The sequence below is a fragment of the Euprymna scolopes genome, chromosome 2 (genome assembly GCF_053919585.1).
Source record: "Euprymna scolopes isolate OS-2025 chromosome 2, ASM5391958v1, whole genome shotgun sequence".
Classification (NCBI taxonomy): Eukaryota; Metazoa; Mollusca; class Cephalopoda; order Sepiida; family Sepiolidae; genus Euprymna; species Euprymna scolopes.
In genome coordinates this window covers 178,242,175-178,267,071 of record NC_136483.1, presented here as the reverse complement: position 1 = coordinate 178,267,071, position 24,897 = coordinate 178,242,175, and the positions used below count along the sequence as shown (strand labels likewise).

The following is a 24,897-nucleotide window of genomic DNA, read 5'->3' as shown; positions in this document are numbered from 1 at the left end:
TGAAATAAGTGTTTATTTTTGTAAATATCACTAAGAAGAGTAGTAAGAATAACTCGTTCAGTGCTCTCCATATTCTTGCGGTTTTCCTCAGGTTCCGGGCAAACCCAAACGGTCGCTTACATACGTCCAGTTCACAAAATTTGCTCGTACGCATTTTAGTATTGAGCAGAAATATCCGTTTAAATAAATACCGATGTTACTACTGAATAGAATTCTTAGTTATATGTGTTATTACCAGGATAGAACAACAGTATATTCTTGTCATTGTTTTGATTCTCAAGTGTATATCTATTAATACCTTATATGCTTTTATATAAAGTGATGTGATGCTCGGTTGATTAACTGTGTCAGATATATACTCGAGTGAAAACAATGAAAATAATATTTTTTTGTCATAGCCCTAGTTATTACAAGCGCAGAATATGAACAGCTTAAAAGCCTCGCATTCCTTTCTGCCTACTGCGTTAGTTTTACAAATACTCTAGAAAAGGTATAAATTTATTTACAGCACCTTCGTCTATGGCTCAAATTATAGAGTACAACTGACTCCTAGGCTTTCCTGCTGCAACTAGTGTCGAATACGACCTGAAATAACTAGTCGTTCTTAGCCGATACCAACATGCTATCCAGTAATCCTGCATTTTTTCTTTCTATTGAACCCATCATTTCCAACTGTTTACGACACTGACATACAATCTGGTGTCCCATGTTTGAATCTAATTAGATCTACAAAAAAAAAAAAACTAAAAAAAAAAAAAAAAAAAAAAAACCCTTCACTTATGATGTTGACAAACTTCGCAGGATTCCTATCATAAGTACCTGAAGTATTTCAATAAAGAATTCTTACTAGAAAAAAAAAACGCTGTAAAATCCATACCAACAATAGTGTCTTCGGATCCACAATATATGATGATTATCAATGCAAGTTCAAGAGATATGTGGTTGGGATTTCGCAACACCTGCTTCACAAAGCATTCAAGATCTTTAATCCTTACACCATGTAATTTATTTATCCACATAAAACGCTGGGTAGTCATTTAATAATGAAACAATATCCAGTGTAAACTATTCATGAAACATAAGTTGTTATTTTCCCCGATATCAGTAGAATATGGGTTCATTCCTTTTATTAACGACATTGAAGCTAAATCAATTGATTTTGTTTTACGGCATACTGAATTAGATCTTATCGGATAGATAGAAATTACGTATTGTAATCAATAACATCCATAATTTTTCAAGGTTTAATAGTTCAAGTGTTAACGCAAGAGATAAGCCTGAATTTGGAAACATCCAAAAGTCAACGAAGGTATCTATGAGGTAAATGTAAAAGTTTTTGCGGAATTTGTGTATTGGATTTCAAATGATGTATTTTCAATAAGCTTTCGTTATAATATCTTTACTTTATATATATAACTAGCATAACCTGTAAACCGGTGTTGGCCGGTTACTGCCCCCTTCTCTTGCTAAAAAAGTAAAGCACGGTTGTGGTTGGTGGTGGCCACTGCTGTCCCTTAACAATTGCTGACACTGGCGGCAGTGACCGATAGTAAAATCTGGCTTTCACTGATGATTAGAGGTGGTTTGGGGCGATAACATGCAGGCACTGTTTGAATAATAATAATAATAATAATAATAATAATAATAATAATAATAATAACAATTAAGGGAATGCGTAAATCCCTACGAACTAAACCTTCAGCTCAGTGGTTAGACGCCGACGAAGTTCCAGGAGAATTCTGAAGTCAGACTTGTACTAGAATGAGATCATGCTGACTGTTTGGTGGTCTGCAACCGATATCATCAATTGCAATTTTTTAATGCATGTGAAACCATTACGGCAGAGAAGTACGGTAAAACAAATGGATGGCATGCATAAGAAACTTCGACAATAACACCCAGTATTAGTCAACAGAAAAGATCCAATTCTCCTCCATGACAATGCCCGACCAGACGTTGCTAAACGGCCCAGCTGATGTTGAAAGAATTGGGCCATCAAACTTTGCATCATTCGCCATACTCTCCAGACTTCTTACTTACCGACTACCACTTTTTAACGCATCTTGACAACTGAGAGAAATGCTTCGAAAACTTAAGCGATATCAAAATGTCTTCATCCACTTCATCGCCACCAGAACACAAGATTTTTACGTTACTAGCATAGATACACTTGTTTTGCGTTGGCAAAACTATGGTTATTCTTATGGTGCTTATTTCGATCAATAAATTTGTTTGAGCAAAGATAAGTAAACCTGAATTTAAAAGTTAAAAAGCGGAAGAACTTTCCTGTAAATCTGATATTATAAAAAATTGACACCATGTCTTGTATAAGACGGCGACTAACACTATCATTTCTTTAAAATCCTTTTGTGGTTGTATGTTCCTAGTCATTTATTGAGAAAAGTATCATACCTAAAAATGTAGGGTTGAGTTATCAAAACAAATCACTATTGCAATTTCATTCTAGATTATGGAGATGTAATATGAGCGTCGAATCACGTGTAGACCCGTGTATTGGTTACGATATGTAAGATGTTTTAGTAGGACATAAATCGGAGGTGGGGAAATGGCAACTGCATAAAACTGAACGGTAAATGATGTTCTATGCCTATCTTATATTATAGTAAATTGATGAATCCACCATGTTATAATAAAGTATAAATTTACTAACGAGAATATCTTAATTTTGTACGAGAACATTTATTCCGCATAACTGTAGTTGTTAGCAACAGGAGAACGCATTCGCAAGGATTAAGATAAAACTTACCAAGACATTGGCAGGAAAAACTGCAGACTGGCAGTTACTTAAGTCTCCATCAAAGTTGTGTCAATGATAGCCTCAGTCTCATCGCCGCAATGTTGCATCAAATATTTTAATGGAGTGTTTTCTGGTGAACTTGTTTCACTTGTACCCTCCCGACGTACATATCCCCAAGAAACTCGCTTAGCAATAAGATATCACCACTTAACTTTTGTTGTGCCTAAATGCTAGAAAATTTTTTATTCTAATAGTTTCTTCCATCAAACAGCAAGACTTTGGAATTCCCTTCCTGCTGCATGCTTCAATGGCTGTACTGATATGCAGAGAGGTTTTAATGTAACATAAACAAATATCTTGTTAATCTTTACTAGACATTACTCCAAATAGTAGCCCCACTACGTCCAAGTGGCGATATGATTTGTAAGGGGTGAACAAGAGTAAAAAAAAAAAAAAAAAAAAAAATTAAATAACACCCAAAGGTTTTGTGGATGTTATAGACCAGCTTGAACGTGAAACAACTGACAAAGTAATAAATCAGCACGTGTGTGGCACTAGGAGCATAATACAAACTTGTAATGATATCCAAGGCGTTTAGAACCACATTTGTTGCCATAAGATTCAGCATACTATTGTAGATGGCCATTATGGCACATAGGACCACTACAGTAACTGTGCACTTTCCTTTCGCGACATTGGCATTTTTAACGGATTTTTAAATATCAGACACAAAACATACATTAAATAACTAATTCGGACAACAATCGCTTTTGACAATTTACATTCTTCGGAACACACGACTTAGTAAATTGATTCCTGACAAACGTTGCGACTTTGATTAATGACATTTAAAGTAATTCCAATTTAAGGATATTATATTTATAATAGCAAGATTTTCGGATTACACAAAAAATAAAACATATTTGCCTTTCTCGATGGGGAATCAGACCAAGTACTAGATTGGCGCCTATTATTTTTCTTTGTTTATCCAAGGCTTGCATCGTAGAAGCCTTGGTATCTATCATTAAAAGATGGCGACAACAAGTCCGATTAATTTAAGCTATATTTGCAATCCAACTGATAAATTATTCATTTGACATTTGTGTGAGGATCTTTGGAATTTTGAAGTAATTCTTCATATCATAACTGACTCAAAAATAATACAAGTATTTTCTGGTTTGTTTTTTCGAATTCTTTTAAAATAAAAACTATTTGCCATATTTTCCTATTGGATATTCTTCTGATATTTCGGTTAATCTAATCGTCGGTCTTAAAGAGTCATGTCGAACTCGTGAATGCATACGGCATTTCGAACAGTACCCTTCAGTAAATTCTAAACAGTTGATTCCTCTGATTCCCACCGTAAAACAAGGTAGAAATCGTAAGTAATTTTTAATTAAAAGTCAATATGGCTTTTCTTGCTTACTCGCTTCGACACAAAATATAAAAAACATCCGTTTAGCACATATAGCAATACAGTACAAATTTAGCCTGCTGAAGATAATTAGGTAGCTATGGAATATCTATAAATCCCTTATATATTATTTTAATTGGAATTCATTGAGATGAGTATTATTTATATTAATTTATTTGTTGCGGACTATTAGTCTCATCTTTATTAGTTGTAATTTCACGACGTTTCGGCCGACTATTCCTCTGGCCTTCGTCAGCTGGTAACCGCGACGGATAGGAACTTCGAATCTCCTAACTGCATTCTCAGCAATCACCGCCATCTGTCTCATCACGTTTTGGCAAAGTAAGCCTCTGGCCGGCTTTGGGTAGGATTGAAACCGCTTCGGAGCCCGTGACGAAGTTGATAGATACTCTACGGTTCCAGATGAGCATTGTCTGAAGATAGTGGTTTCAATCCTACCCAAAGCCGTCCAGAGGCTTACTTTGCCAAACGTGGTGAGAGGACAACGACTACGGATGGCAGTGATTGCTGAGAATGCAGATAGGAGATTCGGAGTTCCTATCCGTCGCGGTTACCACTTCACGAAGGCCAGAGGAATAGTTGGCCGAAACGTCGTGAAACAATGACTAATAAATATGAGAATAATAGTCCGTAATAAATAAATTAATAGAAATCCCTTCTCTGATTATATTGTCAGCCTATTAATAATTTAAAACTGAACAGATATTCTGCATATCGTTATAGAACAAACAGTCCTATGTGAGGCATACATTTTTTGAATGCGTGATTATTACTAGTATCGTCCGTCTAGAAGATTAAATACTCAACTTGTAGAATATTACCGAGAACCAAAACAGTCATATGTTGTATAGTGAGGTTTGAGATATTGTCCTTATAACGACACCAAAACAGTCATATTGTATAGTGGATTACAGACATCAAACAATTATATTACATCGTCAGGGTTCGAGATATTGTTCTTATACCATCCGTTATAAACGTATAAATTGGATGCATTGCAGTTTAGCCAGGGGATATGATAATGACGCATAAACTGAGCCATGTTATATCAGAGTTATCACACGGGTATATATTACAATTCATATTTAGATAAAGGTATCATTTTTTATAAGAACAGTAATATATGCTTCATACCTTTCCTTTCTCCAAAAGTTCTATCTTAACTGCTCAGCTCCGTGAAGAAACATGAAATGACCAACAACATAACCAATTGAGACCTACGTGTTTCCTTCTTTTGTGAAACTGCAAAAAAACGGTTTATATTTTTAAAATATAATTTGTTCAGCTGTCTTAAATGGTTTTCACAAAGAGTCTGCATTTCGTGGCTACATGCATCTAATGGTCCATAGTATAGTTACACGCCTGTGTTGTGAAGTCTGGCTTGTTTTTACCGTCCATTGAGGACACGGGATTGACATGGGTGAAACAATCAAATTAAAATCTTTAAATTCTCAAATTAGAACCTCACCATCTGATGAAGTTCCGTTTTATTTTGATGATAAATTAGATTAAACCTGTAGCTTCAGAAAGTCATGTCTTCGGTGCCATCCGCTAGAATTGAAACCAGACCACTTAGCGCTCTAAATTTAGTCGTTATTTCTCTCCAGCATTGTTATCGGCTGAGTTACTGACAGATCGATAATGCAAATTACGCTTACTAGTATTTGCACTAACACACACACACACACACATATATATATATATATATATATATATATAACGCCTTAATAGAGTTGGAAGAAAACAACGAACGCTGGAAATTTTAACAGAAAACACGAATGGATTAGTTAATTAGTTAATGAAGCAGAAAAATAAAACAATGTCTCATTGTGAAATTAAGTTAAATATTCGTCTGATTTGCTATTGGCGTTCACTACATACTTTAAATGGATTCTTGCTTATCCCATGACTGGACGGATCTATGTGCGTGTGCATATGTGTGTGTGTGTGTGTGTGTGTGTGTGTGTGTGTGTGTGTGTGTGTGATATGTAGATGTGTGCGTAGATATATGCATGCGCGTAGATTTGTGCGTGTACGTAGATATATGCGACTGTGTGTAGATGTGTGCGTAAATATTCGTGTGCGTGCATGTACATGTATGCCTGTTTATGCGTGTGCGTACGTATATCCGTGTGTGTAAATGTATATATTTGTGTGTAGACGTATGTGCGTATATATATATGTGTGTGTGTGTTCTTATGTAATATATATATATATATATATATATATATATATATATACATACACATGCACGTGTGTGCGAGAGAGTGAGAGAAAGAAAGAAAGAGAGGGAGACATTAATATACATTGCTCTTCATTATAAAATGCATGATAATCTACCAATCCCAAAAATAAATCGTTCTCCAATATAATATAGGTTGCCTTGTCTCTTATACAACGTATCTTTTGGGGGTTTGGTTATAACATTTCTTACAATATTAATGCATGTATTAGCAAGGAATATTAACTAATTTGAACACACTATATCCAGTTGTATAACTTGCAATAGTCGCATTGCATCTCGCATACTCCTCTCATAAATTTAGGAGTTTCTAAGCCAAGGCATGGATTACAAAGATCCAGTTCCGGTTTTGGAGTACTAACTTTAAAATCTTACTTTCTCTCCATCATATTGGGTTAGTTTATTGCTAAAACCTGTGGTGGTCCTGCCCGGAAATGATAGTGATGTTAGGCATTTTACCGAATGAGACAGCGTACGCCTCTTATACGCTAGATTTAAAATTTCCACCTTCCATTACATTACTTTTATCCAGGATTAGGTGGTAAACAGAAAGGTGCTATTTACATACAGAAAAATCATGTATCTCTTAATCAGAAATCAGACACCTGACCATCTTTTTTTTCTTTTTTTTAAAGAAGTATTCACGTGCTAACTAAAACAGAACAAACCCCCCACACAAGATAGACATATCATTATTATCATCAGAAAAGGAAAACAGAAATCTCGCTTTCCGTTTAGGAAATAAACAGAAATCCCAGGGGTTACGTATTTCGCGGCCTTACGTAATCTATATACCTACAAAGTGGAGTGTTTTCCTTTCTCTCATACATTGATATTAAACGCCTTCGTTTTCTATTTAAAACTAATTAAAGCTGACCTCGTAATATAAACTGTATAATAAATGTATAATGTATTATATACATAAGATCTATAATAATCCTCGATAGGCGAGCGACTACATGAAAGTAAACTAATGTCCATACTCCTAGAAATAAACGCGTGTTCATTAATTAATTAGTAATTTTATGGTCTACTTATTAGATGGCAAAAGTTGCTGCTAAAATGTCAAAATTCAAAACAATGTTGACCTTGGTAGGCCAAGTCGAATAAAACATTACTTTTGCTGTTACTTTTGCACATGCGCAAAACTGAACATTCATAGCTCAAAGACGTTTATGTTATTACCTTTCGTATCCATTTGTCAAGAACTTAGATAATAACGACGCTGGAGAGATAGGTAACAACTAAGGCTAGAGTGCTAAACGTTCTGGTGTCGATTTTCACGATAACATCCAAAATTATTTTATCAGTTTTGAAATCATTGTTGGTTATTATCCAATATATAGTAGACAATTGGCTCCATAAAAACGACTAACAAAACTGCATTTATTGAAATAATAAATATGCGTATTTTACGGCCAAACAGCCTGCTAGTGATATTCTAAAACTACCTAGATCTGCGCGACCAAAACTACCGCGTAAGGACATACTAACAGATCCAAACCTAAATATAGTCCACATCAAACGCGGTTACGTCTCACCGTTATTTAGCTAAAATTTTTAATTGTGGTTTAATAATTCAGGAGCGAATTCTATACTCCGAAAATATTTAAAAATATACACGTCCATAAAGTTAGCAAAATAGATTTCGCCCTTGATATTCTCTAAAATTATATACGGGGGGGGGAGGAGATCCCAATCTTTGAGTATTTGAAGATTTTGGAAAAATATGGCATCTTGTGAAAAGAAATGTTGAAGAGAATTCTGACATTGCAATACAAGCTGGTGTGGCCCTCAGAGTAGCTGTCGGGTGTCTTCACAAGATGGGATACTATGGTAGAGATGCAAGATGGTGGAAAGACACATGACCCTTTGGACCAATGTCATTTTCTCTGATGAGTCAAGAGTTTGACTAAAAGAAAAACTGCAGAAATGTTGAAGAGAATTCTGGGTGCAAAACCTCTGACATTGCAATACAAGCTGGTATTGCTCCCAGAGTAGCTGTCGGGTGTCTTCACAAGCTGGGATGCTATGGTAGAGATGCAAGGTGGTGGAAAGGCACATGACCCTTTGACCAATGCCATTTTCTCTGATGAGTCAAGATTTGCATTATTTCCTGACAATATAATGGTAACCCTATGGAGGCTCCCTCAACACGAGTTTTACTAAAAAAAAAAAAAAAAAAAAAAACTGCAGCCATCGGTGAAAAAAATGGGGGTTTCCAAGTTATGGTATGGGTTCAATTTGGAGTGATAGTCGCTCAGACCTGATGGAGTGAAAGCTTAATTCTGCTAAATATGTTGCAATGTTAGATTAAGGACACCTAATTTTCTCAAGTGTTAAAATAAGCCAATTTTACTCCCTATATATAGAAGACGTCTCGGGCGACATGACATTGATTGAGGATCTGGATCTGAACCCAATTGAAAACCTTCGGGGCATATTAGGCTGGAACCTTCGCAAAAAGAAATGGAAGTCACCTTCATAGCCTTAACTTTTAGCATTATTGCGTCAGATATGGCAAGAAATTCGATGCCAATAAGAGTCGTCCTAGCATTAAAAATAGCATAAGAAATGTCAACCAAGTATAAATTATTAAATTTGTGACTATTTTGGATTTTGTTCTATAAAATATATTTTTATTGAAATAAACTGTTTCCACGTGTCTCTATTATTTTCTTTGTATACACACATTCACTTCTCATCCCTTTTTAAATATGGAATCGCCCAATTATCGAAGATAAGATGCAAGCAAGATCCACAATATTTTATCAGTCAAACACTGCCGGGTTTGAATATATGGTTAAGTAGCAGTTTTAGTTATTTAGAACTGGTTTAAAGCTTCACCGCTCACTCATTTTTTGACCAAATTTCAAACAATTATGAGTTTATAGATCACCTTCTCAGCTGTATCATGAAAAGAAAATTTAATTTTCGTTCTGTAAAACAAAAGTTATGATGAATTTTCTAGTGTTCAAAATCGTAAAAATATGTAAGGCCGTGAGCGACGCTTTTTATGACTGGTTTCCACAGCAACCACGTCGCTTTAGCGACTACTATCGCGAAAAGAGAAGTAACCCGTGGAAGAGATAGAATGAAAGCATGAAAGAGAGATAATTGTGGGCTATTTTATTGAAAGCAGACGAGTGCCGCACATTGTTATTATATATGTGTTTATGGAGGCAAAAAATCAGACTGGAATTAAACAAAGAACAAGTGAATTTATTGTAAAACTGCAAAAATCCTGGATTACAATATAAGAATGCGAGCATGAAAAGTAATATGGTTAAGCATAAAAAATAAAAAAATATATAATAAATTTATAACTTAAAATATTGCAGCATTAAGATTTTTTAAAATTCAATTTATAGCATTATATAATCAATGCTTAATGCGACAATACTTTAAGTTATCAATTTATTAAACTTTTTACTAGAATATATTCTTTTCTTTTCCAGTTTTTATAACTAGTCCTTTACTTTTCCATGTTTAAGTTTAACCATGTTACTTTTCATGCTCGCATTCTTCTATTACAATAATTATATAGATTAAATGAGGTATTCATCTCATCACATACACAAATATTATCAGTCTACCAAATGGACAGATATTCTGCATCTAAGTATAGAGCAGAAAGTCTTCTATGTGTTATAAATTGGTTTTATGTTTGATAAGTTGTAATACCATCGCATGATACACAATGTACAGAGTTACATGAAATTTGGATTTCGTCCATCAACCACTTGACACTTATGTGTTAACTGAAATATCACACGATTGACGACAAATTGCAATTTAGAATACGTAGTTTTTGATATGTCAAATACGTTTGATAAAGTTTGGCACAAAAGTTTGCTTCAAAATAAGTTTGCTATGAAATATCAAGAACTCACAACTTCTGCTAGTAGACTTTGATGCTCAGAAATCTTACGAACGTTTTGTCAATGAAATGTGCCCCAAGGATCAATTCTGGATCACACCATCTTACTTTCAATGGTCTCTTAAATCACATTCTAATCTCATCTGGTTATGCGGGTGAAGAAACTATGACAACACTTAGAAAAGCTGTGCTGATAAACACCATAATATTTTTTTCTATATGACTTAAGCAAATGGACACTAGTTACTTTTTATACGCCTACAACCAAGCTTAATTTTTTTTACTACCAAGCCTCCCATCTGCACTTTATGACGATTGAAATAAAAAGATCTTTCCTCATAAAAGCCTCGGACGTTTAAAAGTGTTTGTAACTGATTGCTAAAGACCGTAACGGAAGCCTTAATTATGTATGCAGCTGTCAAAAAGTTTAGACCATTTCTAACACTATAAAAAATATCTCGCTTCTAACATAATTCTCTATCTCTTAAAAACAAAATCCGTTGTTTTCAACCACTATATATATATATGTATATATATATTATATATATATACTATAATAATTATTAAATACCTACATACACCAGTATTTCATCCTTTCGGGAATCATGAGTGCAGGGTATCACGATTAACACCAATAGATAGATTCGAACCCGGCGACAGAAGTCATCCCTTGCTTCATTAGCAAGGACCTAATCCACTCGACTACCGTTAACCGCAAGAAATGCTGTTGAATTTTACATATGTTTTAAATTCTTTTTAACGTCAGCCAGAGTGATCTAATCATTATATGATCATTATATGATGATCTACGCGTAAGAGCTAAATTGACCGACTTCATTCAACTGAAAGTGCTCAACGATAAGAAACGACATGACATGATTATATATATTCTGGTAAATAATTTAAGTACTTGATAATTTGAAGATAATTATTTCTATTCAGATTGTGTCATGTGCAAGAAACGTTATATAAATTAACTTTATGGTTTTCTATTTAGAAAATATTTTATTTTCTTTACTTTTTTGATACGAATGTATTATACTAACGTTATTACAAAACTTGGAAAATAAAACCTAAGCAATAAAAAACTTCTTGTAAATTTATGATGGTTATTAATGTTTTGCAAGGTAAAGGCTAAATGGAGAAATACATAAAGCCAAGGGGTCAATGATGTGAGAAGTTTGCAAATGGCATCACATCTAGAGATGTGACTTTCACAATAGACATTGCTGCTTTGACAAAATGCAAAATCAATTTCAAAATCTACTCGAAGTGTTGTCATTGTTATTTAACAACAGAAGTTCAAAGTCTTTCCCCCTTCAATCGATATTTTCATGGTTAATGCTCGACTGAGTTATAATCTGCATTTCTCTGCAGGTAAAAACACCCGTCTACCTAAAACCAGTACAACTAATTAAAGTTCTCCCTCTTTATATAGGGATAAACGGAATTTCCATGAGCAAAGTTTGTTTCCAAGCAATATCCGCATGTGAAATACAAACCACAACCTTGGTCGTCAAATTCAACGTGAACTTATTGCGTAAGAGTTCTATTAAATACTCTTATATTTACCAATCACAAACACTGTTGTCAAACCTTACATTGTTTAACTCATCGTCGAGTACCCTATAGGCTTTGAAAATATCTGATTTCTTAATGCATGCCATGTATGGATTGTATAAAATCGTAGCATAGCTAGGGGTTTTGTTTCATCATAAAAGCGCGTCAATTTCCCGAGCAAAATAAGAAACGCGAATTTCTGAAATTGAAGCTAAAGATGTTGCCCGTTTTCCGTTGTCTCATCTTTGGATCATTTATGCTGATATAGCTTGCAATGGGAAAACACGTCCTCGCCAATTATTTTTTTTTTTTAATATATACAAAGTGTTTTTTTATCTGAGGGCATTACAGTAGTAGGGATACATTATTCTCAATCAGCGTTAAGGTAGGTTTTTCCGTTCAAAAACATCGTACGCACGACAAACAAATAACTTCATTAATATCTAAACTTACACAAAACTCATGAGTAGAGACTGAATAAAATAATTTTTTCTACTTAACTGCCGGAAATTATGACTTCATAGTTTTTTTTTCCTGCAATATTAATGTGTAAATTATCAAAAACATGAAAGGAGTCGAGGAAAACTAAGAACAATATCAGGTTACACAGCAGATAATCGTATCCATTGAACCGAGCAAACATCCCCACAAATTGGACTACTAAACTAGAGCTGAAATTATGAAGATCCTATTTCATTACTAAAAAAAAAAAAAAAAAACAGCATTACATTATATCTATAATAAACAGGGACAGGTGACTACTTTGTTAGAAAACCACAAAATCTCTTTGGAAACCAAAGAACAGAACTAATATACCCCCTCCCAGAAGATATACATAATAATTATCACCACCAGAAAATGATAACAGAAACCTCACTTCCTCCTCATGAAACGGAGACTTTAAGTGTTTCTGGTACGACTGTATCTGTAAGCCCTTACGCAATGATACACTCAAACGCTTTACCCAGATCTGTGAAAACAAACCGAGCGTGAAGCGAAATATCTTCCAAGAGTTCAAAAGTCAGAAACCTACAAGAATGCCTATCGAGTTCTTTGTCGTGTGTGGGTGCTGGTCGTGGCTTTCCCTTTCCCTATCTCCGAGCAGTGGCAGTGTCATTACGTCGGGCAGTGGCGTAATAATCCTCATTCCTTTCTTTAAAGGAAAACAAAATAAAACAAACAAAATAAAAGTCATATCTATCTCTTACCATCTTTCTCTTCGCCGCCATTAGAAGAAAAAGCCGGCGTAGCCCTCGGACTATATTACCGGCGCTCTCACAGTCGGTTTCAGACGTGGAATTCTGCCCGTTTACAAATGGTTACGTGGCTTCGTATGATAAAGTCTTGGCTTTTTCTTTTTTTCTTCTGATACAGCACGATCCTTAAGCGTTGTTAACTAACCGGCTGTGAAATGAGACTGGATAGTTTTTATTATCATTGTTGCTGTTGTTTGTGTTTCTTTCTTTTTGGTGGAGAGGCAGGTGGGAAAGAAATGAGGTGCGCGTGTGTAGGGGCCTGTAGTTGGACGGGCGAGAAAAAGTGTTTAGTGTTCACGCTAAAAATTCATGTGTGGAGAAAAAGGCGTTCGAGAGTTTCTCAGTGTTGTTTTTATTTTATTTTTATATGCTTGCACACAAACACTCAATTAGGTACCTGTCTAGTTTATGATTTTACGGACATGCGCACTGATACCCCCTTTTACACACCTTTCTCTCTCTCTCTCTCTATATATATATATAGAGAGAGAGAGAGAGAGAGAGAGATTATCATGTATGCTCTACTTGGTTTAGCTCTCTGGTAAGTGGAATCGTCGCCTTCCATCGGTGTAAATGTGTTATGTTGTAGGTCGAACACAACGAAGTATTTGTTAGTTATTAATCTGTCTATCGATCAATCTGTTTATGTGTATTAGTAATATATCTATCGGTCTAGTTATCTATCTATTTCTGTATTTATCCATCTCTATCTATTTATCTAACTGGAGTGATAAAAAAGGATGGATATGAAGACTGTCGATAAAACTGTCAAGGTGTGATAAAATCATAGACATGTTTACCGGAAGTATATGGTCAGCTGATGGAACTGCGTGTATATTATGTCGTTCTAGTTAGCTGAGAAGAGAATTGGAGTTGAAATTTGGACGTTGAGCAGGACGGACGGTTTAATAGATAATCCATTCTTCTCTGGGGAGGGAGCTGACGTGTGTCAGAATAGAGACCTAGAATTAACTACTCCAGCAAAGATATTCACTTTCCAATCTTGTGCGATCGACAAATGTATTGCTTTTTCTCTAAATGAATTAAGCTCTCGGGCAAGTGACAATGTTTACCTTTAAGTTTCGTCTGCTGATAACAGATTTATAGCAGATTAGATATGACTCGTAACCTCTCTCTTAACCCGACGCTGTCCAGTGTGACATTTTTCTATAAGTTTAAAGAAATCATCAAGGGGAAAACTATTTTGATAACGTAGGACCCTAACAAGAGAATCATAATGGCGATGCTGAAGAGCAACACAGAAGGATCATTCCGGCAATCGATAAAATCACGATAGTAAATTATTAAACTGCGTTAGTGAGTTTCTTTAGAGATTAGACTTTACAAAATGCTGGAATTATTTTTTTTTACTATCATTATCTTATTTTCTAGTGATATTTTGTATATAATAATTAGGCATACACCATGTTAACTTCAGTGGTTGTGCGCAATATTCAAGTTAACCAGTGCACATATTAACTAATAATTGCTTATTTAGGGATGTAAAGAGTCAACACAAAATAATCATCAAACAAGAGCCGTGCTGATGGAATATAACACATATAAAAGCGGAAGTGACGTCTTTATATTCATGGGGATATAATTTTGCATAATCGCTGTTGAAACAATCAGAATATGTGTAATACATTTTGTCAAGCCTGTAATCTATTATATAAATCTCACCTGTCTATTTAAATGTATGTATGTATGTATATGCATGCCAAAAACTTTCAAAAGAGGAAATGGATTTTCACAAGGTCGGTATCGTTTTGAGGCACGACCCTTCGGACGACAAATATAGAATAGTTGGCTGAAAACATAAATTTTTAACCCTTAACTGGGCACTTTTCTGCAAGGAGGGGTCGCTTTTCCGCCGAGATTTTCGTAAGCCATCCCATTTTTTCGATTGACTAGACTTAATTTATATCTTCGCCACTTCGGATTTGGCGATGGATGCAACAGCAAAGACGACACTTGTTTTTCACGCCCTTTTTCTCTTTCGCATTACATGTTCGAGCCTGCCTGCTATCTTCATTTTTTCTGGTCAACACACATCTCCAAACACCTGAGCAACGCCGGACATCCAGGCTAGTCCAATAAATTGTCTGTTTTATGGACAGCCTATTTTCATTTTAGGAAAAATATTATAAAGAAACGATCAAAGTTCGATGTTATCAAGTAATGGTGTACATTAAAGCGGATGCGGCACAATACAGCTAACGTTTTACTTTGATCAAATTATTTTCCTATGTCTTAGAAAATATCAAATCGTATTTTTATTTCTTCACCAACAAGTTCGGCCTGATCCTCGCATCAAAGTTATCTTTAGTTATGGCAGGTGTTGGCGAAACTGAATTCATTAGTTTGGATATTTAATCGGAGTCGTTCATGCGATACTTAAGAAAAGCGATCTTCCACCAGATACACAATTATGAATTTTCAGTTCTATTGTTTTTAAATGGTTTTGATAGAATGCGCTCCTAGGAACTCTTAGTACTATTACCGTATCGACAGAAATACCCCCGATTTAACTAAAAAGTAGTTAAATAGTACGCCTTCACTGTAGAGATTCTCCGGATACCGGAAAGCCTTCTACTTTCCTGAACCTTGCTTTCCCGATTATCCTAACATGCAAAAGTTTAATTGTAATTGGAACAAATCCCCACTTAGAGACCCTGCTTGCAGCAACACTTAGTCAAAGTAGAACATTAATATTACTGGAATTTCGCTTTGTTTGAGATGAAGTTTGAGATGAAAGAATAATTCTGAAATAATGTGTCATACATGAACTAAATATTTCAACTAAATTATTGATAACATTGAAAAAATGTACTTATGCTAGGAAGTTACTGCGCTGAAATAAAAAACTTTATTTAGAAATCCATTCTTAACATGGGGGGTATTTTGTAACTATTCTTCACTTTCACATATCAATTAAAAATATATCGTAAAAGTTGAATTTTACTTGAAGATACCATAAAAATAAATTGTACGGCAACCTCTCCGCATACGCACCGAAACAATTATAACGTGTATTTGAATAAATGTTGAGTTATAGTTTCTTGGAAAAAAAATAACGAAGAAAAAAAAAAGGTCTTAATTTAAGACGAACAATAAATCTGTCAGAAACGGAAAGTAAGAGATAACATCGAAGACGTAATCCTCGTCAGTATTTATAACGCTTGGTGAAAATATATTGCTAAAATTATACAAACTAGAAAATATTATTTTCGAGCAAACAATCACTGACCAGGTTCATCAGTATTTGTCATGTATTAAATAATTTTAATTTGTTGACGTCATCTTTCAAGTATATATTTCCAGACAATAATTTCACATTACAGTTTGGAGAGTCATATGAAAGAAAGATTTAGTATAGCACTTACAAAATCAATATAATAACAATCATACGATATTTTATAAATTGTGCGCCCCCACTTTAATATGGCACACAAAGTAGCTGTGAAAAATCAAAGAGGAGGAAAAAAGCCTGAAGAGAGACACCACTGTCCAGACCACACTTGGAAGATTGTCGAGAAGATTGTGACCTTGGAGATGCTTATTACCAAACATTCCCCATTAAAGATAAATGGTCAATGCCAACGAGAAAGCTGCTGTTGCAAGAACACAAAGCTATTCGCAAAGGTTTTCGAAAGTAGTAGAGAGTACGACGTTTATGGAGACTTCCTCCGACTCAGATTCCAGTGAACACCACTGGTTCATATTACTGATTAATCACTGACGATGACCTGTGTGAAAACACAGTGAGTAAATAAATAAAAAAATGTGATAATACAACAAACAATAAAAGTAGTGAAAACAGTCGAAATATTAAAATCATTGAGTACCGAAAACAACCCATAACAAAACAACGTTTATCCGTCATCGATGAATGGGAACGCAAAACTAAACATAAAAGTACACGCACACACACAAACAAACACATGTTGTGTCCCCAGCCTCGGCTGCTACCACATTATCGCAAGAGATCAAAGAGAACAGAAAGGCTTAATATAGAGTACAACAAGCAATGCTCTACTGGACACTTTAACTCCTGAAGAAAAATACTACTACTGACGTTTCAGAGAGGACGGACTCTGGATCCAGTGCTTACGCAATATTAAAATAATGTTTTAGTAACGCAAACCAATTTTCAACGTTTTTCGAAAGTAAAGATGAGGGCCTGATATCTTAACAGACATTCCACGAAGTCTCAAATAAATGTCCCCTTGTTATTTTATTTTAAGCGTATTAAAATTCATAATGAATAACTTATAATGAAGGGTTATAGTATAAAAGCTTCGAATTTAAGGGGTATCAAAACCAAAGCAAAATATGATGAAAGTAAAAATGAAATAGATAATTTATTATACCATACCTGTTCGCACTGAAACACTTATCGCAATATTCTGTGAATCTATATTAAAACACATTGTTAAACTTTGTGACATATTTCCTTTCTATGGAGGCCAGGCGCGAACGAACACCCCCATGATTTTATTATACCATATTTCTTCAAACTGAAACATAATTATCAAAGCAGATAGATATGAAAAGTCTTTATTAAATTCTGTGTCTATTTCACTTCTATGGGGGCCAGTCGCGAATATAGACACCACAGTTTTATTATACCATCCCTATTTAAGTTAAAACATAAATATCAAATTATTATTATGTACATCTATATCAAACACACTTGTAAACGTTTTTTTTTAATTTTCAATTTTTTAATTCCATACTTTATGGATCAGGCCCGTACGAAGACCCAACAATTTGAATGAATCATCATTATGCCAGATCAAACATATACATCTATCATCATATGTGATCAGTTTTCTATAATAGTCAACCATATAGGAGCCTATTCATGACCAGACACACGCACGTTCAGCTTTACATATATATATATATATATATATATATATATATATATATATATAAACCAAAGAAACAACTATGCACGTGTCAGATTTTCAGGTTGAAAATCCGAATTTTGAATGCGTTTAATTTTCCATCTTTTGTGCTTTGAAGTGTGTAATTCATTAGATATATGGATAATTATCTTCTAGATTAGCAAAACAATTTATATATTTCCATTATTTTTACGAAAGACACTACTTTTAAATCTTTGAAAAATAAATTAATAATTTTATTTTAGTGAGCCAAATATTAATTATATACTCTTAAATAGAAAATGCTTTAAAGAATCGATATAAAAAGAAAAGAAAAGAATCGATAAATAACTGCGCATTTGGCTATAAATACGATATTTTTTTCGGCAATTTTTTGTTACGTATCATTATCTCATCTATGGTAGATTATAAGGCCTACACACAGTTGTTCGTCTTTACAAACAATTGTTATCCCCTTTTTTATTTTTGATGTGATTGAGCTTTACATAGTTTAAAGTGTGGAGGACTTGCATCTACCACACCCTCTCGTTCAGAAACACTTGGTCCTGATGCTAAGACAGGTTCAAGATGACCAAGCGTGATACTAGATGCAGGAGTTGTTTTTCAACACATATGGCTCGTAGCATTTTTAAAATAGTCACCTATCTGATATTGGCCAACCTCATCGTTGCTTAACAGCAAGGGGTCATTTAGGCAACACCCAAACACACACATATATTATATATCGCTTATGAAAAAAGTTAAACCCTTATAAAGTTGATTCTTCATTAATCATCAAAACAAACGTTAAAGATACATGATAATTCACAGGACCAAATGAACATATTTAATCCTATAAAGGCTACCGTAGTTTCTTCCAAACTTTCATTAAATTTCTTATTTTTTAATGTCGCTACAACTGAGAAAAATATGGAATTATTTGAAATTCAGATACTTGTGTTATATTTTCGAATTAGCTTAAATCTTATTTAGTCAAAAAAATAATTGGTTCCAAACTTTAAAAAAAAAATCATGAAATCTATTATCCATCGAGAAAAAAATGGCGGTGAATTGTGTTTTTTTTTTTCTTTTGGAAAATTTAACATTCTATTTTAAAAAATAGTAGAGAATATTTTATTGTCGTGTCTAGTATATACGTTGATAGTTGTCCTCATACACATATTCTCACTTTTATCGATATAATAGATAGATTATAAACCGACTTTCTATAATATTCTGACCAGGTACGTAAAGAAATAAATACCAATTACGGGAAAACAAATTTGTAGGGGCGTATGCTCTTAAGAAAAAAAAAGCAGATAACATGAACGCGTCCAGTGAGTGTCTGAACTATTCTATTGTTCATTTTCTTGCATCTTTTATATCCTTTTGGGGTGAAATCTGGGTTGTATATCATAAGTATATCTTATACTAGACGTACCCGCCGTTGCTCGATATTAAACGTAAAATTAAATTCCGTAAAAAATGAAGTGAAAAAAAAAACCCCAAAACCGAAGGAAACGGATATATGCATGCGATTATTATGTTTTTTTTTCTAAACAGTTCACTTCTTAGTAAAAAAACCAACAAATAAACTCGCGCCGAGATCGAAACAAAAACCTAAAGTGACAGTGAGTCCAGTACGATAACCATTAGACCGATTTTCCATAATCTTACAGTGTTTTCAACCATCGTAAAGCAATTGACAAATAGATAAACATTCAATGATCCCCGCCCCCAAGTACCAATATGTTATTTTCGATCCCTAGCCACAATTTTTTCCGTATAAAAAAACAATTATAAAAGTCTGAATATCCTATATCCCAATTGTTTAGTCTGTGCATAAAAAATGTTGAGTATATAGGTTGAGAAGTGCTATCACACAAACAAGCACACATATCTCACTTTTATAGATATAGTAAATTACACTCAGTTTTAGAAGGCAGGAAAGTAAATAATCCTCATTGTATCGTAAGATTTTAGAGAATTTAAACAAGAAAATGAGGACAGGGGTTTATCTCTCACACCTAGCATATCAAACATCCGTTCGCAGAAATCAATCAGACAGACGTGGTCATTGTAAGACCCGTGCTTTTATTCTTTAGTAAAGCCTGTAGCATCGACTCGCTTCGGAGATCCACTCTTGAAGACCTTGATTTCTTTGCTTTAGAAAGAAGTTAGTTTATAGCTACCCGCCTGAGGCACGCTCAACCGAGAACATAAACAGGTTTGCTAAGGCATCTTTGTGCGCTGACCTTGCGTCCCTACATTTGTACCACATCTTTCTCCCGATGAAGGTAACTACTAAAAACAAGATCTCATAGCTGTAACGACTGTTGTCGTCGTGTGCGATTTAAATACTGCAATAGCGGGTAGGGTCATGAAAATACAAGATAAAAATGGATTTAAATCAAAAACAGGCTGATTACCCTTGCAAATGAAATTTAAAAAAAATTATATATAACATACCACCGGAAGAAGATGTCCGCGTGTCACGAATTAGTTAAAATAAAGTCCAAATTATGATGCACTTTAAGGTTACGCGGTTATACGTTAGACGAAGGTTAACCCGACTGTTACGAAAATGTATTGATAACACGTGATTAAAACTAACGAAATACTCTACACATGGGAGGGGGGTGTTCGCAGTCATCTTTATTTTATTTTTATTGTTAACGGTGGGTTAGTGGGATAGGAAGACTTGTTAGTTTAATTTCTATGCGTTTTATCGGCTTAGAAATAAATTCCGTCAAGTTGCGGGAATTGGGTTGGGATTGAAGTGGAGTATTCAGAAAGACTGTAGATCGAGTGAAGGGAGTAAAGTCGAAGAGCGGGAGAAACATCAGGAGGAGGGCGAGTCAGAGAGACTAACGGAGTGGGAGGAAAGAGGAAAAAGTTGGAGAGACGAGCGGAGGCGGGGGCAAAGAAGAAAAAGTTGGTGAAACGGGCAAGATTAATGAATAAACTAGACTGACTCGTAGAAATTCCACGGAATATGGAACCTATTGCATGAACTAATGCTTTGATAAAGCTGGTATTTTTCTGGATAGCACAAAAATTAGTTTTGCGAAACCAATAACATGCAGTAAATACGAGTTAATCAACATTTTTATGAACACAATTTCCATTGAATTTTAAATATAGACCTGATGAAAAGGAGATAAATGTATAGGTACTAATACTCAGACATTACTATTGCACTACACAGTTAAATATAGATAATAAAATCACGTTGTAACATATTTAATTTACCCTTTCAGACCATCATCTCTTGGCAAACACGTGTTTTTTGCCCTGCTACTTTCGAATGCTTCCTTTTTTACGTAACGTTTAACTGGCTTTTTTTTTTCGAGGAAACCATAAAAAAAAGATCAAATATAACGATATTCAAATGGCGGTCACTCATACTCTGTCTCAAGTTTGCCAGATTAGACTTTAAATTCAAATATCGCGAAATTGGTCCTTTTTTTTGAGGAGTTCGTTCAAAATTTGCGTTTGACATTTTTCTAAACGTAATGTACACAGAAAGAAACAGGCAGAAACTATTATGTAGATGATGATTAAACTATTAAAATAATATGACAGGAACTAGTACATTTACACAGCATTTCTATGAAGAAAAATACACTTATAAGATAAGTAAGTTTGAAAACAATTTCAATTATTTTCATTTGACTATTCCAATTATAGTAATAATACCCCACATTAGAAACAGCTCAGCTAAGGGTTTAGTTTCGGCCCTAAAAGTAACCAGAGCTCTCCCACAGAAGAGACGTTGCAAGCCTATCTTTGTTTTATTGTTATTTCCATGGCAGGTGTTCGGCTGAACTCCAATCTCTGGTCCCCCCTCGCCAATCTTTTACGAAAAACACTCGTCTAGCTGAATCCACTGTCAAAAACTTTCCCCACTCTTTATCTATGCCTAAATCAAAACGTAGATTCCATGAACAAAGCTTCTTTCTTAGAACTACACGCCTGTGGAACTGTTCCGTCTACCTGCTTACCACCTGACTACAACTTGGGTGTCTTCAAGTCCAACGTAAACAAATTCCTGATGAAACGCCCCCTTAAGTAGACAATTTATTAAATCTCCACACTAACGTACTGTACTTACAATAACCCTTATCCCTGAGTGGCTTCCGGGCCTTGTTAGTGATTTCCATCTTGTAAAAAAAAAAGTTATTATTAAACTTGCCTTTTCCTTTTTTTTTTAAAGTATGGCTGTTTCATTCCATCTACTTCTAAGGGGTCGATCCTGTCAGACCGTTGCCTCCCATCTTTAGAGTTGAGGAAGTGTTTTTTTTTTGTTTTTGTTTTTTTTACAGCCCGAGGCACTGCTACAGAGAAATGCCAACAGGACTGCTCAGGTAATATTAAAAGGAGTGCTCCTTTTTAAGGGCTATGCCTTGACTCTCCCGCACTTTCCCATCTTGTTTAACATCTTCCTCTGGTAAATAAACTCCTCCATTCGAAACATGGCATAATGTTTGTGCTTCCCTCGGAATAAAGTGATTGAATCTTCGATATCTAGAAACCGACTTGGCAAACGCCCAGAAAATTAACCACCTCATTAACAAAGACACAGATTTTTTTTTTTTTTTTACCTCCGAGTGTCTAATGTGTGTGAACACACAAAGTCAGAAGACAGTTCAGCTTCCACGAGTTTCCGAAACATTTTTCATATTCAACTTACACGGAACAAAATGTCTGCATCAAGTGTTTGTTTCCGAGACATCATTTAAAATACTTAAACTCACAGGATTCGAAACAATTCCGCCTGATATTGCTCCCCATACGTACGTGTATATCGCGTTGCTCCCCATACGTACGTGTATATTTCATTGCTCCCCATACGCACGTGTATATCGCGTTGCTCCCCATACGCACGTGTATATCGCGTTGCTCCCCATACGCACGTGTATATCGCGTTGCTCCCCATACGCACATGTATATCGCGTTGCTCCCCATACGCACGTGTATATCGTGTTGCCCCCCCCACATATAACAAATAAATGTTACTAAATATATATAACAAAGATTACGAAAGCCAAGATAGGTTAATCTTTTACCTAGCTGTATAAGATTCTAGTGATTTTACTTTATGTAAAATGTTTTACTCTGCTCGGAAAACAAGTAATGTTGAGCGGTACAGCAGCACAAGAAAAATGGCCGTGTGACAAATATATTGCGGCTATTTTTCTTGTGCTCGTGAACCGCTCGACATTACTTTTGTTCGCGCCGAATAAACGTTTTTACATTAAGTAAAAACACTAAAACTTATTCAGCTAAGTATCTTGCTTTTTGTTATACATAGTGTTTGTCTACTTTTTCAAATCGCTGTGGATTGTAAAACGTCCTTATTTCTTTTTACAATTCCACGTCATTTTCTATAATATACGAGCAGTTTAAAGAAGTTTTATAATACCTGAGCTCTGTACACATATACGTCATTTTAACCAACTCACTTGCAGTTTGCATACAATGTTTCAGTCATTTCACATTCGCAACAGCAAATGATATTGCCTCGAGAAAGAGTGACAATGAACCTCTTCAGATTTCCAACACTTCACCTCTGAAACAATTCTGCGATATTGATTTCTAGCTTCAATAAAAATGTTATTTTTTAGAATTTTAGTGGTACTAAACCATTCCAAGATCATTTCTACACCTTCCCAACGGAGATATAGTTGGTGCTATCTCTTTGTTTTTGCACCTTCCTCAACTTTTAGCAATCATTTTTTGGTCACCGGAGAGACTAAAGGCAATATATGCGTGTCTATTATTTTGTTTTGTTTGATAGGAATCAGTTCATGGGGTTTCTGGTAGTTACATGGCCCTTAGACTCCTAAAAAGTTTTTTTTTTTTTTTAAATATAATTTGTTTTATTTGAATTATCGTATGCTTAGTTTATAGTTTATGTGGATCGTTTTCTGCATGCTAAATTTCCCTTAATTTTCGGCTGTTTTCAATTTACATTATTATTATGCCGCCTGCTGTATAGTCACAATCTGCCACTTGATTCCAATTTCCTCTAATCTTTGTACAGCTTTATAAATACATATAAAATAATACGCTAAGGCGTCTTATCCTCGTACTACGTTATCGCCTTTCACCCTAGTGTAAAAATGAAATTGTCTGTCCAATCGACTTCGATTATTTTAAAACGAATTATTTTAAAATCAAATTATTTCGATTTTCAGTTACCACAGTACACTTTGGAACAAATGCATTTAAAATGTTGCTATACTTTTATTTTAAACCCTATTTAGTGGACAATTATTTTTAAACTACGAAGATGCACAAGATATATTAATTACAAATTATTTCTTCGATTTTAAAGAAATATGTGATATCTATGTAATAAAAAACACTCTGTGAAACGCCCGTCCGCCTTTTCTTGCTGATAGGGCGATTCGTATATATAAAAAAAGCATGACAGGTGATTATATATATATATATATATATATATATATATATATATATAGGTCCGTGTGTATTTGTATGTGCTTGCATATGGGCGTGGCTCAGAGGCTAATAAATGAGGGTGGCGAATTATGTTTTGTTTTCAATTGTAGCTAATAGCACCAAGCCATATATATTAGTTTTCATCTCACCACTATATATATGGTTCAATATAATAATCGATTGAAAACTATAAAAAAAAATACTTAATCTGCACATATTAAAATATAATATTTAGGCGTATCTTACGACTGGGCAATGCCAAGCAGCCTGCAAGTATTCATGAATAAAATTTATAACGATAATAGTTTTTATTGAAGAAAGAAATATTTTCTTCGTATTACTGAACCTGATAAATATTTCAAAAGGAATAATAAGAACATTATACGAAGTTAAAAAAAAAAAAAAAAAA

General features: G+C 34.6%; 1 protein-coding gene across 1 annotated transcript in view; it reads right to left on the bottom strand.

Annotated features, from left to right (window-relative positions):
- LOC145299148 (inactive tyrosine-protein kinase transmembrane receptor ROR1-like) overlaps positions 1-20,603 on the bottom strand; it is a 1,518,258-nt gene extending 1,497,655 nt beyond the window's left edge. Inside the window, exon 1 of the mRNA XM_080144380.1 lies at positions 20,493-20,603. The gene's annotated coding sequence lies outside the window, so the exon portion shown is untranslated. The remainder of the gene's footprint in view (positions 1-20,492) is intronic.
- Positions 20,604-24,897: the final 4,294 nt, after the last annotated feature.